At 39.6% G+C, this 15,820-nt stretch overlaps 1 protein-coding gene across 5 annotated transcripts in view; it reads right to left on the bottom strand.

The window, feature by feature from the left end:
• Window positions 1-15,820, bottom strand: part of GLIS3 (GLIS family zinc finger 3) — a 508,929-nt gene that overhangs the window by 377,827 nt on the left and 115,282 nt on the right. The window contains exon 1 of one of the 5 annotated variants that reach the window (XM_057547715.1): window positions 8,301-8,319. The exons of the other annotated variants lie outside the window; for them this stretch is intronic. The gene's annotated coding sequence lies outside the window, so the exon portion shown is untranslated. Of the gene's footprint in view, window positions 1-8,300; window positions 8,320-15,820 lie in introns of those variants that run through there. 5 annotated transcript variants of the gene reach the window in all.

Below are 15,820 nucleotides of genomic sequence, written 5' to 3'. Positions count from 1 at the left end.
ACTGGAAGATCCTTATTTCAAATGACTTATGTTCTTCAGCCATTAGCAAAGTAAGACAGGAATCCTAGTCTGAGTTAAAATACATACACACACACAGACAGACAGACACACACACACACACACACACACACACACTCTCTCTCTCTCAAGCATTCCCATATAGAAAAATATAAATTAAAAAAACCCAAAACCTTAGATTTCCACATCTCTATCTCAGTTTTGACCCTCATTTTCAGTATATTTAGGCCTCTGTAGGAAATTCTACATAAGTAGGTGAGACCAAAAAAACCTTTTGCAGTAGGGACCTCTCTCTAGAAGAAGAAGCAACTAAAATAATAGTTTGCTCCTACAGAATAAAGGTAAATACAAATATGCCAGGATAAAGCAATAACATGAGAATTTCTTCATATTACAATAGATGCATTTAAGTTCCTGTTATCGGCAAAATAAACAGGACTCTTGTTATTACATATACTTAGATAACCTGTGAACTTCAGCTCAAAAAGATAACTTGGACATGCCAAGAAAAATATATACACAAACAGATAATTTTCAATTCACCGATTTAAAGGGAAAAAACCCCAAAAAACCAAGTTCTGAAATTCCAAAGACAAACAGCTTACCAAAAAATATATAAATTCTTCCATTTAGAATATTTAAATCATAAAAAGACATAGGGTATAAGCACCACATTCTGTTCGAAAACAATATCTCAGTGACGGTCATGAGAGGGAAAAGAGAACTGGATTATGCAAAAACAATTAGCATGTATATATCATAAATTATTTAACTGACATTTTTATAAATCTACCACTAGTTTGCTTTTTATTGCATATGCTAAACAAGCACCTGCTAAGTCTGTAAACTGTGAATTAACCTCCTTTTTAAATTAATTGTTCCTTTGGAATTACTGGCTTTTAAATCCCATGGTGCAGTTGCTTTATTTTCGAGATGTGTGCCTATCTTGCATCCAGGTTCCCGGGCTATGTTCCAGGCGGCAGTAAACATCAGTTGACTTTTTAATTGTTCAATGGTTCATTTGTATTTTCCTTATATATTGGCATCTGACTTGGTTTAATTTTAGGTTCTGCCAACATGATCCCTCAGATCTGCAACAATCTAGATCTAACTATCTTCACAGCAAATATGGCTGGTAACATTTGGAGTAGTGAGATGACTCAGAAACAGGCCAAGGACACAAAGGAAAAGGAACAAGTGAACAATGCACCAATAGTGGTGACCCTCCCTACGCACCTGGTCTTCTGAACTCAGCCCTCCTTCCTTTAGAGATCAAATAGTCCAAACAAGAGGTTTCTTCAGGAATTACTTTAAGGCCTTTCTGGATGGTCTCTTAACATCCAATATTCTCTCTTGCTAACTGAACCTTAGAATTCCTCCATTTAGAAACCCATGCTCTTAGCTCCAAGGCTTCTCATTAAAAGCAAGTGCACCTAAGAAAGGGAAGAGCAGGCCCTGAACCAAGAGGGCGGAGTACAAGGACATGCTATCACTCCCTCTTGCAAGAACACCAGAATCACAACTAGTTGCTGGACAATCATCGACAAGAGGACAATGACACTCACCAAAAAAGATACCGCATATCCAAAGACAAATGAGAAGACACAATGAGACGGTAGGAGGGGCGCAATCACAGTAAAATCAAATCCCATAACAGCTGAGTGGGTGACTCACAGACTGGAGAACACTTATACCACAGAAGTCCACCCACTGGAGTGAAGGTTCTGAGCCCCACATCAGGCTTCCCAACCTGGGGGTCCGGGAACGGAAGGAGGAATTCCTAGAGAATCAGTCTTTGAAGGCTAGCAGGATTTGATTGTAGGAACATACATATCGATAATTACCTTAAACGTGAAGGGATCAAATGCTCCAGCCAAAAGACACAGGCTTGCTGAATGGATACATAACAAGACCAATACATATGCTGTCTACAAGAGACCCACATCAGACCTAGGGACACATACAGACTGAAAGTGAGGAGATGGAAAAAGATATTCCATGCAAATGGAAATCAAAAGAAAGCTGGAGTAGCAATTCTCATATCAGATAAAATAGACTTTAAAATAAAGAATGTTACAAGAGAAAAGGAAGGACATAACATAATGATCAAGGGATCAATCCAAGAAGAAGATATAACAATTATAAATATCTATACACCCAACATAGGAACACCTCAATATATAAGGCAACTGCTAACAGCTATAAAAGAGGAAATCGACAGTAACACAATAATAGTTGGACTTTAACACCTCACTTACACCAATGGACAGATCATCCAAAATGAAAATAAATAAGGAAACAGAAGCTTTAAATGACACAATAGGCCAGATAGATTTAATTGATATTTAAAGGACATTCCATCCAAAAACATCAGATTACACTTTCTTCTCAAGTGTGCATGGAACATTCTCCAGGATAGATCATATCTTGGGTCAAAAATCAAGCCTCAGTAAATTGAAGAAAACTGAAACCATATCATGCATCTTTTCTGACCACAATGCTATGAGAATAGAAATGAATTACAGGGAAAAAAACGTAAAAACACAAACACATGGAGGCTAAACAATACGTTACTAAATAACCAAGAGATCACTGAAGAAATCAAAGAGGAAATCAAAAAATACCTAGAGACAAATGACAATGAAAACACGACAATCCAAAACCAATGGGATGCAGCAAAAGCAGTACTAAGAGGGAAGTTTATAGCTATACAAGCCTACCTCAAGAAACAAGAAAAATCTCAAATAAACAATCTAACCTTACACCTAAAGGAACTAGAGAAAGAAGAACAAACAAAACCCAAAGTTAGCAGAAGGAAAGAAATCATAAAGATCAGAGCAGAAATAAATGAAATAGAAACAAAGAAAACAATAGCAAAGATCAATAAAACTAAAAGCTGGTTCTTTGAGAAGATAAACAAAATGGATACACCATTACCCAGATGCATCAAGAAAAAGAGGGAGAGGACTCAAATCAATAAAACTAGAAATGAAAAAGGAGAAGTTAGAACAGACACCACAGAAATACAAAGCATCCTAAGAGACTACTACAAGCAACTCTATGCCAACAAAGTGGACAACCTGGAAGAAATGGACAAATTCTTAGAAAGGTATAACCTTCCAAGACTGAACCAGGAATAAATAGAAAATATGAACAGACCAATCACAAGTAATGAAATTCAAACTGTGATTAAAAATCTTCCAACAAACAAAAGTCCAGGACCAGATGGCTTCACAGGTGAATTCTACCAAACATTTAGAGAAGAGCTAACACCCATCCTTCTCAAACTCTTCCAAAAATTGCAGAGGAAGGAACACTCCCAAACTCATTCTATGAGGCCACCATCACCCTGATACCAAAACCAGACAAAGATACTACAAAAAAAGAAAATTACAGACCAGTATCACTGATGAATATAGATGCAAAAATCCTCAACAAAATACCAGCAAACAGAATCCAACAACACATTAAAAGGATCATACACCATGATCAAGTGGGATTTATCCCAGGGATGCAAGGTTTCTTCAATATACACAAATCAATCAATGTGATACACCATATTAACAAACTGAAGAATAAAAACCATATGATCATCTCAATAGATGCAGAAAAAGCTTTTGAAAAATTTCAACACCCGTTTATGATAAAAACTCTCCAGAAAGTGGGCATAGAGGGACCCTACCTCAACATAATAAAGGCAATATACAACAAACCCAAAGTAAACATCATTCTCAATGGTGAAAAACTGAAAGCATTTCCTCTAAGATCAGGAACAAGACAAGGTTGTCCACTCTAACCACTATTATTCAACATAGTTTTGGAAGTCTTAGCCACAGCAATCAGAGAAGAAAAGGAAATAAAAGGAATACAAATTGGAAAAGAAGAAGTAAAACTGTCACTGTTTGCAGATGACATGATACTATACGTAGAGAATCCTAAAGATGCTACCAGAAAACTACTAGAACTAATCAATGAATTTGGTAAAGTAGCAGGATACAAAATTAATGCACAGAAATCTCTTGCATTCTTATACACTAATGATGAAAAATCTGAAAGTGAAATTAAGAAAACACTCCCGTTTACCACTGCAACAAAAAGAATAAAATATCTAGGAATAAACCTACCTAGGGAGACAAAAGACCTGTATGCAGAAAATTATAAGACACTGATGAAAGAAATTAAAGATGATACAAATAGATGGAGAAATATACCATGTTCTTGGATTGGAAGAATCAATACTGTGAAAATGACTATACTACCTGAAGCAGTCTACAGATTCAATGCAATCCCCATCAAATTACCAATGGCATTTTTTATGGAACTACAACAAAAAGTCTTAAAAATCTGTATGGAGACACAAAAGACCCCAAATAGCCAAAGCAGTCCTGAGGGGAAAAAAACGGAGCTGGAGGAATCAGACTCACTGACTTCAAACTATACTACAAAGCTACAGTAATCAAGAAAATATGGTACTGGCACAAAAACAGAAACACAGGCCAATGGAACAAGATAGAAAGCCCAGAGATAAACCCACGCACTTATGGTCAAGTAATCTATGACAAAGGAGGCAAGGATATACAGTGGAGAAAGACAGTCTCTTCAATAAGTGGTGCTGGGAAAACTGGACAGCTACATATAAAAGAATGAAATTAGAACACTCCCTAACACCATACACAAAAATAAACTCAAAATGGATTAGAGACCTAAATATAAGACCAGACACTTTAAAACTCTTAGAGGAAAACATAGGCAGAACACTGTTTGACATAAATCACAGCAAGATCTTTTTTGATCCACCTCCTAGAGTAATAGAAATAAAAACAAAAATAAACAAATGGGACCTAATGAAACTTAAAAGCTTTTGCACAGCAAAGGAAACCATAAACAAGACAAAAAGACAACCCTCAGAATGGGAGAAAATATTTGCAAACGAATCAATGGACAAAGGATTAATCTCCAAAATATATAAACAGCTCATGCAGCTCAATATTGAAAAAACAAACAACCCAATCCAAAAATGGGCAGAAGACCTAAACAGACATTTCTCCAAAGAAGACATACAGATTGCTAACAAACACATGAAAGGATGCTCAACATCACTAATTATTAGAGAAATGCAAATCAAAACTACAATGAGGGGCTTCCCTGGTGGCGCAGTGGTTGAGAATCTGCCTGCCAATGCAGGGGACACGGGTTCAAGCCCTGGTCTGGGAAGATCCCACATGCCGCGGAGCAACTAGGCCTGTGAGCCACAACTACTGAGCCTGCGCATCTGGAGCCTGTGCTCCGCAACAGGAGAGGCCGCGATGGTGGGAGGCCCGTGCACCGCGATGAGGAGTGGTCCCCGCTCGCCGCAACTGGAGAAAGCCCTCGCACAGAAACGAAGACCCAACACAGCTGAGAGTAAATAAATTAATTAATTAATTAATTAATTTTTTTAAAAAAACTACAATGAGGTATCACCTCACACCAGTTAGAATGGGCATCATCAGAAAATCTACAAACAACAAATGCTGGAGAGGGTGTGGAGAAAAGGGAACCCTCTTGCACTGTTGGTGGGAATGTAAATCAATACAGCCACTATGAAGAACAGTATGGAGGTTCCTTAAAAAGCTAAAAAGAAAATTACCATATGATCCAGCAATCCCACTACTGGGCATATACCCAGAGAAAACCACAATTCAAAAAGACACATGCACCCCAATGTTCATTGCAGCACTATTTACAATAGCCAGGTCATGGAAGCAACCTAAATGCCCATTGACAGACAAATGGATAAAGAAGATGTGGTACATATATACAATGGAATATTACTCAGCCATAAAAAGGAACGAAATTGGGTCATTTGTAGAGACGTGGGTGGATCTAGAGACTGTCATACAGAGTGAAGTAAGTCAGGAAGAGAAAAACAAATACCGTATATTAACACATATATGTGGAACCTAGAAAAATAGTACAGATGAACCCGTTTGCAGGGCAGAAATAGAGACACAGATGTAGAGAACAAACGTATGGACACCAAGGGGGGAAAACCGTGGTGGGGTGGGGATGGTGGTGTGCTGAATTGGGAGATTGGGATTGACATGTATACACTGATGTGTATAAAATGGATGACTAATAAGAACCTGCAGTGTAAAAAAATAAATAAAATTAAATTAAGAAAAGAAAAAGGGAACAGCAAAATCTGTTAATACTGATATTTTTCCCCAGAATGAAGGATCTGACAGCAGTTTTCTGAAAGGTCAAAAAGGCAGATAGAAAGATTTAGGGTACTGGGTACTGGGTAGATGTAGATGGACTAAGGAGACTGAAAAGAAATGTCTCCTCCAGAGTTTTAGAACACATTCTGTGCTAGGCACCTTCTCTAGTCACAAATAATAAAAAGCTGGACCTCTGGCTACTGAAGACAAAGAACTGTAATTTTTATATATCCTCTGAGACACACACATAAACAAAGTTCTTAACCACGTCAGTCCACAGGTCCTGAAAAACAGAAACTGCCATTTGTTGTTCTCTTGGAGTTGCCAGAATGATCTACCCATCTAGGACTATCCTCCTGATTCTTAGCATTATATCTACCCAAGTCTCCACAGTATTGGATAAGGAATAAATGTTCAAAGCACAAGTACTTTTCCCCTTACATAAGTCGCATAATAAAGGAAGGAGGCCCAGAGTAAATAAAGCAATGGAATAAACACAGATTGAAGGTTTCTTTTACGTTAATGCCATGCACTACATTAGGCACATTACCTGTCTTTTCTTGTTTTAATAGCACCATAAAAGAGGTAGCATCACTCTCATTTGACAAATGAAAAAACTGAGGCTCGGAGACTTTCCACATTCAGTCAAAGTCACATGGATAGGAAGTGACATAGCCAGAACAGAAACGCAGGGCTTCTCATTTTTGTGAGCTAGAAGAAAGTGTCTTTAAGTTGCTAAACCCTAACTGAAGCCCCACATTGCCGTTATACTTTCCCAAACATAAACCCGGAATTCCTTGATGTTAACTCAAAAGACTCAGGGAGCAACTGTTGCCAGCAGAGAACTATGAGTGTGCCAAATGACAAATGACATGTGAAAATCTCTTCTGTTCACAAAACCAAAACAGCACAGTGGAAGGCAGGCTCTGGCCTTCTCCTCACTCCTGGGTTATATCAGAAAATAGCCCAAACCATGATTTTGGTGGCACTTTCAGTGGAATTATCAGGAAGAGAAAAGACGAATTCCTTCTCCTTTTATAAAAGGAATGCATACACACCACGGAAAACTGGGAAAATATTTTAAAAGCCAATAAAGAAATGAATAATCACTCGCAATCTCACTGCCCGGAGATAATCATTCCAGTCTATACTTTATATGAAGTTCTATTCATTTAACTGTATACTAAAATTATTTTAACACTTCTCAAGAAACTATTTGTAAACTTAGTTTTAATATTTCACCATCCAGACATTAAGAGTTTGCTTAACCGTTCCTTTACTGTGTGCATTTAGGGGGGAGATCATTTTTCACTATTAAAAAATAGTGAAAATGTTGCAAAGAACATTTCTATGCACACTTCTTCTACTATAATTCAAATTATTTCGTTAGCATCAATTTCTAAAACTGTAAGGTTATTGGGCTATATGGGGGAACAACAGTCAACACCTTTAATCCCTGTATAGCATGGTTATCCCCCAGTCAGAATACATACACGGACCAGTCAGAAAGGATGTGGCTTGTGAACATCTGCTGGGCTGCACCAGTGTTCACCAGGTGATAATGTGAATGTATCTTAAATATTTTTCAAGCTCTCTACATAAATATGCCTCCCGCCGAATTTATACCCCCAAAACACATATCGATAACACCAATCTCAATGTGTTCTGCTTATCCACTAAGTATCATCTTAGCCAATTTGATAAGGGCAAAAAAAACCCAAAAAAACCAACACTGCTTTAATCTATACTCCCAAATTCAGTGAGGTTGAGCATTTTCTAAAAAGGCTTATTTCCTCTTTATGAGTGGTCTTTTCATGACTCTGTCTACTGGTTGGCAGTTTATGGCCTTGGTTCCCTTTCCATAAGGTACAGCAATATAACAAAACAAGAGGTCTACAGACCAGAAGGCATATTCTAGACCTAGACATTGCCATTAACTTGTTGGAACACTTGGGACTAATCACTTCACGGAGACCAAACTCTTTCAAATTTTGGTTGACATGGTCAAGAGAATTTTACACAGAGCCCATTGTATAAAACAGATAAAAATGAAGGTGCTGAGACCGAAGCGAGGGGCCTTACCTTCTTATGCATGGGCCCCTCGTAGCTTCTGAAACACCTTGGAGGAACCCTAGGGCTCTGAAGAATAAAATAAAACACTACTGAGCATGTTTATTTCTAAGATCTCTTTGAGCTTCTACGAAACCAATCATTCCTAGGATGCAAAAGAAAGCTTTAAAAAACACACTAAGATTTGGTGAGTTCAGAAAGCCAGCATCCCAAAGGCATAGTAACAAGCCTTCATATAGAAAGTATTCCTGGTGAATCTGAAGAGTTTTTTTCTCTCTCTCTGAAAATGCAGTTGGTGCAGAGGAAAAAAAAGCAATACTGAATAAACTATATGACAGGAAAACAGGAGTATTCCAAATGCTGAATGTTTCCAGCAGATGTATCAGCCATTCTTCAGAATTCACTAATTCCCATCACAGCTTGGGTCCTGGATGAGACAAATCAATGTGAAATATTTCTTCCTCGATTCTTCCAGCTGAAGCTGAGAGTCAAAGAACATTGATTATCTCTATCTTCAGGGAAATATAGTGATTTATGGAGCAAAGCTAGCAATTACTGCATCCTTTCTCAAAAGCCTCACATTTCAGTACATCTTCCCATGGGACTTTCTTATTCTTAAAGATACATTCTTATTTCCAAGTGAACGAGAATGACTATGGTCTCGTTGCATAATGAAAGAAGGGTAGGTGGACTGAACACTACGGGGTGTTGAGAAATATACCCCTACCCCCCAAATTCCAGTCCTCACAACCGACCTGCCACAGTGCCTGAGTACCTACTCACTCTTCTACGTCACTTTTCTAAAAGATATCCTAACAACAACAACAAAATGGTGGCATAGGAGATAATAGGAATCATCATCACTTAAAAACAGTCTTTAGGTTGAGTAGAGATGAGAATCTTAAGGCAAAGAGACAGGATAAGGAAGAGTTGGGGATCAGAGAGGAATACATAAAAAAATCTGGAGCTAGGAACATCCAGTGTCAAGATTACTGAAAACAAACAAAAAGCTATTGAGTGTTGTTGAATTTTGCCTAGGGTCTGTCCTACATATATCTTACGTATTTCAAACTTGTACGTGCATATAATTTATGTCAAGGGAATCACAGTTTAACCATGATAAAATTAGGAAAATACAAATCTAAACTTCCTAAAGAAATTCAGAAGGTCTGATACACCATTTTCTAGTGTACAGAATTATGCCTGATGTATATTGATTTATAGGAAGTCTTTCACCAAAGACATTTTACCCTTATCTAACCCCCATCAATTATCAATTAATAATACTTCTCAAAAGTTACTAAGAAAAGAAACAAACATCTTTGAGGGTAGGTAGCATAAACACCAGTTATTTAAATAAACTTAAGATTGAGGATGAGGTTTTACTATTTGGGTTTTTATTTTACAGTTTCTACCAACTTAAAAATAGATGTTTAAAGATAATATGAATTATTTAGGGCTGTAATTACCATGCTTTTTGTTATACAACTTGGCAAACAGCTATTCTGTAATCACAAAAAGTCACACTTCAATCTGAGTTATGGATGGTGCAATAATTCACACCTTGGACATTGTTTCGCCTCAGTATCTTACTGCTTCATTAAAGATGTTTATATTTGGATAGTTTGCAAATGCTCCGTATGAAAGACAGAATCCAAATGTGTGAACCAGACAAGAGAAACTTAACGGCAATTTGAAAGCACTGGGCTATTAATAACGAGCAAGCCAAAAAGTTACTCTTCCTTTCACTGCTTAGAAGTCTGCCCCAGAGACGTGCATGTATTTTCTTTAAAGTTATTAAGACACTACCTAAAACAACATATCATCAAATCATAAAATATGTGCAGGTAGTCCCTAACTTTCAAAGGTGTTCTATCCTAAAATTCCCTTAGCTATACATCCCTGTTTACCTGGGATAGTCCTGGGGTATTATTAACAGTGCCCCCTTCCGCTCTCAAAAGTGCTCAGTTTGGACGATAAATTATTTGAAAACCCTAGTTATTGTCTCTCTAGTTTTTAACCCAGGATGCAACCTCCCATAGAAAGAGAAGAAATATAAGCACTTTAAAATCCTTTGTTTAAAATTAATTTCTAGGGGACTTCCCTGGTGGCGCAGTGGTTAAGAATCTGCCTGCCAATGCAGGGGGCACGGGTTCGAGCCCTGGTCCGGGAAGATCCCACATGCCGCAGAGCAACTAAGCCCCTGCGCCACAACTACTGAGCCTGCGCTGTAGAGCCCTCAAGCCGCAACTACTGAGCCCGTGTGCCACAACTACTGAGCCCGGCTGTCATAACTACTGAAGCTTGGTGCACCTAGAGGCCATGCTCCGCAACAAGAGAAGCCACTGCAATGAGAAGCCCGCGCACCGCAATGACAAGTAGCCCCCGCTCGCCACAACTAGAGAAAGCCCGCCCAGAGCAATGAAGACCCAATGCAGCCAAAAATAAATAAATAATTTTAAAAATAAAATAAATTTCTAGCAAAAGAAATGAACTACCCGTGTAATAGAATTTTTATAAGAAAGTAGGCTTGAAATTCAAACTTGAATTTCTGCATGAGCCTGTGTCATCTACTTGGACCTGCAACAACATTCTTTTTGCCACTTGACAGATACCTGATTTAGAGTTTTCTCCAGCTCCAAGTTACTAATGATTACCTATGTCAAGGCTGAGGTGGAAAGGGTCAGTGAGGAGCACAGACAGAGATCCTGAAACAGGGAACAGGATGGGGATCAGGGGCAGGGGGCATACCTAGGAGAGGATGGAGTCTGGGGAGAATTAGGGGCAAAGAGTTATGGGGCAGAGTCTCCTATCATCATGATTCCCAAAGCTACTTCAGTCCTAGGTCAGTGATAACCCCACCCTACCCAGATGTCTCCACCCTGCTCCCCCATATAGTCACAGGAAGCAGTATGACACAAGGAAACAGCATGAGGTTCAGCCTCTTCCTAGCTCAGTGGGCACACTCAGGATGTTCAGCTGCTCTTGGCCTCAGTTTCCTCGTCAACAATGAGGAAACCCTCACATAAATTTTTAGGGTTATTTTGGGACCAAATGAAAACATTCTTTGTGACTTACTGCCCAGTATCGTACATAGCTGGTGCTCATCAAATGTCAGGCCTGTCATCAGAAATCTTTTTGTGTTTTTCTGGAAACTTTCTGTTTCCAATTTTCATCAGGGGTACTTTCTTTTCAGCTTCATCAGAGAACACGACCCCTCCCCACCTTACATAACTTTTTCCTACTCTCCTTTCCCTAAGGCAAGTTAGTAGACTGTTAAAAAAAAAGGCCATAAATTCCTCCTGTCTCTCACACAAAGCCTAGGGGTGGCAGGTGCCTGGAGGTAAAGAGCTAGTGAACAAAATCTCAAACTGGTTTTGTTCAGATTTACCCAAGCACAGGTGCTGGGGGAGGCGGGGAGTGGTGGCATCTCTTCTACTCCGTGTCTGCCACCATCTGCCTGGCTGTCCAGAATGCCACTCTCTATTTTGGAGGTAGGGGGTAAAGGGAATTACAAGTACCCTTGGATGTTGAAGCAGGTGTTCACCCCATGTAGGTAAAGATGAGCTGAGCAGTCTCCAGGCACAGGTGGGGGTCAGTCCTGAAAGGTGAGCAGATGCCTGGCAGTCACCCATTCTGGGCATGCTTCTGCCTGATTGAAATGAGAAGGTCTTTAGGCATAGCTCCTCTCCACAGGCATCATTCAGAAATGTTCTCTTGTGGATCTGTGGGTATTGATCAGGCCCTGTCTATCTCTTGGACACTGGGGCTAACCACAGACAGCACTTACTCCACGCAGACACCCTTTTTTCCTTTGTCCTCCATGATCCATGAGGCCTGCAGGCACCATCCTCAGGCCCACTGCAGCCATTTGGTTACTCTGCCTGCTCCTCCCTATCTCTCTGATCGCTGATGGATGACAGTTAGGTGCTCCAGCATGACTGTGCTCCATGACATCTAGGCTGCTACTGCCAGGCTGTGCCTGAAGAACTGTAGTGGACATTTGTCCTTTTTGCCTAACCACCATACAACTCTCCTTCCTATATTTGGAAAATTTCCCACCAAGCAGAGCCTTCCTTACCTATGGAAACAGAAAGTGCCATACAGTTTCCCAGGCACATGTAGGTAACTTTGCCACTCCCCCCACCAAGAGGTGAAGTCTATGTACTCCTTGAATCTGTGCTTGGCTATGTGACTTGCTTTGGCCAATGATGCGTTCACAAATGTGACACAAGCAGAGACTTGAAAAGTACTTGAGCATTGAAGCTTATTGCTGCTGGGAACCCTGTGATCACTGTGTGGAGAAGTCTGGGCTAGCATCCTTGAGATCAAGAGGCCACATGGAGAGACAGTCTGTCCCAATATTCTCAGCTAAGGGCCCATATAAGTGAGTGAGGAATCCTAGGTCATCAAGCCCCAGCTGAGCCAGTCCAGACTAGAAGAATCACTCTGCCAATCCACAGACTTGTGAAACATAATAAACATGTACTGTTTTAGGCAACTAAATTTTAGAGTGGTTTGTTACGTACGTTGCAATAGGTAAGTGAGAAAGCAAGTATAGCTCTTCCAAGATACATATGTATCCATTCTTTAAGTACATATATGGTGAGCTTTTATGTGCCAATGGGAAGATAGAAAGGGAATAAAAATTTTCCAGTGATGAAACTTTTGTCCCTTTAGGTTTATTAATGTGGTTGTTCATTTTGATCAGAGTTATCAAATTGGTACCATCTGGTTGAATTCTGTAGACAAAGAGCACAGAATGTTGAAAATTTTTTTTGAAATGTGAATCCCTTTACATGGGGCAAGTAGTCTTCAGTTCAGCCACATTTCTCACCACTTTATAAAGTCCACACCTCCTAGAACCATTTAACTCACCTGACTGGCTCTAGAGACATCTGATTTCCCCCCAGTTTTGACCATTTGCAGTGATGTTACAGGGCACCAGGTATAGAAAACTTGAACCTCCTTTACTGATAGGAATATTTTATTATCAGTGAGAGGACAAAGCAGAGATATGAACTGAAAAGTGGATTAAAACTGGGGGAGGTGATGAGAAGGCATAAAGACTTGGGAGTAGAACCAACAACATCTTGGAGAATGTTCACAACCTACAAGACCTCATTCTTCATCTTCATCTTTTATGTGGGCAAATTTTCCATGAGTCATGGTTCCCCCAGTGAAGAAATAAAAAACAAGAAAATATGTTGAATCATTTATCTATTCCTGCATAACAAATTACTCCAAAACTTAATAGCTTAAGACCACAATAAACATTCATTATTTTTCAGTTTGTGTGGGTCAGAAATTTGGAAGTATCTCAGCTAAGCAGTTCTGATTTGAGGTCTCTCATGAGGCTGCAGTCATATGTCACCGGGGCTGCAATTACTGAAAGACTCGTCTGACCTGTATCTGCTTCTAGGGTGACTCACTCACATGGCTGGCAAGCTGGCACTGGCTGTTAGGAAGAGGGCACAGTTTTCGTTTGTTTTTATTTATTTATTTTTGGCTGCATCTTCGCTGCTGCATGTGGGCTTTCCCTAGTTGCGGCGAGCAGGGGCTACTCTTCGTTGCGGTGCGCGGGCTTCTCATTGCGGTGGCTTCTCTTCCTGCAGAGCATGGGCTCTAGGCCCGCAGGCTTCAGTAGCTGTGGCACGCAGGCTCAGTAGTTGTGGCTCGCGGGCTCTAGGCGCAGGCTCAGTAGTTGTGGTGCATGGGCTTAATTGCTCCATGGCATGTGGGATCTTCCTGGAAAAGGGCTCGAACCCATGTCCCCTGCATTGGCAGGCGGATTCTTAACCACTGCACCACCAGGGAAGTCTCGAGGTCACGGTTCTCCACATGAGCTTCTCCACAGCACTGCTTCAGTGTCCTTACAACATGATGGCTTCCCTCAGAGCGAGGGATTCAAAAGACCAAGACAGAAGGTTCTTGGTCTTTTTTTATGACCTCGCTTCAAAAGTCACATACCTTCTGCAATATTTTATTCGTCACATAGGCCAGCCCTGATTCAATATGGGAGGGGACTATACAGGGTGTAACCAGCAGGAAAGTGGATCACTGGATGCTATCTCAAAGACTGGTCACCACTAGTGTCTTGAAAAAGCAATAGTAATGATGAATAGGATCACTCAAGGGTGTTCAATAAATTGCCACCATTTATTGAACACATACTATATATAAAAGCATCATTCTAAATGTTTTATCACTGTCATCTCATCTGACTCTCCCAACAACTCCTAGTTTACAAATAAGGGAAATGAGCAGCAGAGATTAATGTAATTCACCAAGCACTACACAAGAGCTAGTAAACGGCACTCAGTCTCTCTCATTCTAATGCCCTTTCTCAATCCCAGTGAGGGACAGTTATGTGTGGCTGACACAGATAGTGGTCAGGCCAGCATGCTGTCTGGAAGGCATTTCCCATGGTGCTATTTGGCCGGGAGAGGCTTGGAGAGACAGCTGACTATCTTTTGGTTGTTAAGGCACTGCCAAGTGAAAGACTAGTACATGACTTCCATGTTACTTCTGAGATACAAAGCTGAAACCAGGTGGTAGATGTCTTAGGCACAAAAATTTAAATTCAACATAGAACTTTAAGGAAAAATTCAATGAGTGTTGGGGGTCACTTCAACCAGGAGAGTTCAGGGTTCTGTGAAAGCAACACCAACCATATATAGCTCAGGAGTTCTGCAACGAGCCCACATTTCTACATCCAGAGGTTACCATGCCACTCACTGTTGATTTGATAGATTTCCTAAGCAAAGATTCCATGTCTTTTTTATTAACTTAATTAGCCTCATTTTCATTAACTTAATCTAGCTTCATTACATGGTCTAGCACACTGTACTGGAGAAAAGTCTATGAATCTTCATCTTCCTGACTCCTTTACTCCAAGCTGTGTGACTTTATAAAGCCCCTCTACCAGGTTAGACGGCACTTTTCTTCGTTTGTACAATAAGAGCACTAATTAGATTTATTTCTAAGGTCTCCTTCAGATCCAACTTTTTCTTATTGTGTTATCTTTTTAAAAAATGTTTTAAATAATAACACTTCCTAAATCACTTTCAATTAGACTAGCTTTACATGCCAACTGATTACGGAATTCCTTCTATTTCTTCCTGCCTTGTCAGGATCCTGACAATTATTTTGGATCTTTTATAGGTTAGTTGTTTTAGCCCTTCAGGTCCTTGAGGGCAGAGAACTGCAGATGATTCTTCTAACATACTGCTGCTGCCTAGCATAGTAGGCACTTTAATTAAACTACATAGTTAAATCAGTGAAATTCCAATTTAAATTCATATTAAAAAATTCAATACCTTTTATTTTTATTGCCACAGGAAATCAGTGGGGAACACAAAAAGATTGACTTTCTGGTTATTAAAAAAAAAAAAAAAAAAGCCCTGGAAAAAAATTTAACTCAGGCCATTTATATTGAAAACACCAATTAACAGGATATAATATTTACATATAATTAATCACGTATTCCAAACCAAAGTATGAGTGATTACAGCCAACGCTTGATTATCTTT

Source organism: Balaenoptera acutorostrata, chromosome 6, assembly GCF_949987535.1.
Source record: "Balaenoptera acutorostrata chromosome 6, mBalAcu1.1, whole genome shotgun sequence".
NCBI classification, from domain to species: domain Eukaryota; kingdom Metazoa; phylum Chordata; class Mammalia; order Artiodactyla; family Balaenopteridae; genus Balaenoptera; species Balaenoptera acutorostrata.
Note: the sequence above shows the minus strand (reverse complement) of the source record. Positions and strands in the feature narration are given on the sequence as shown.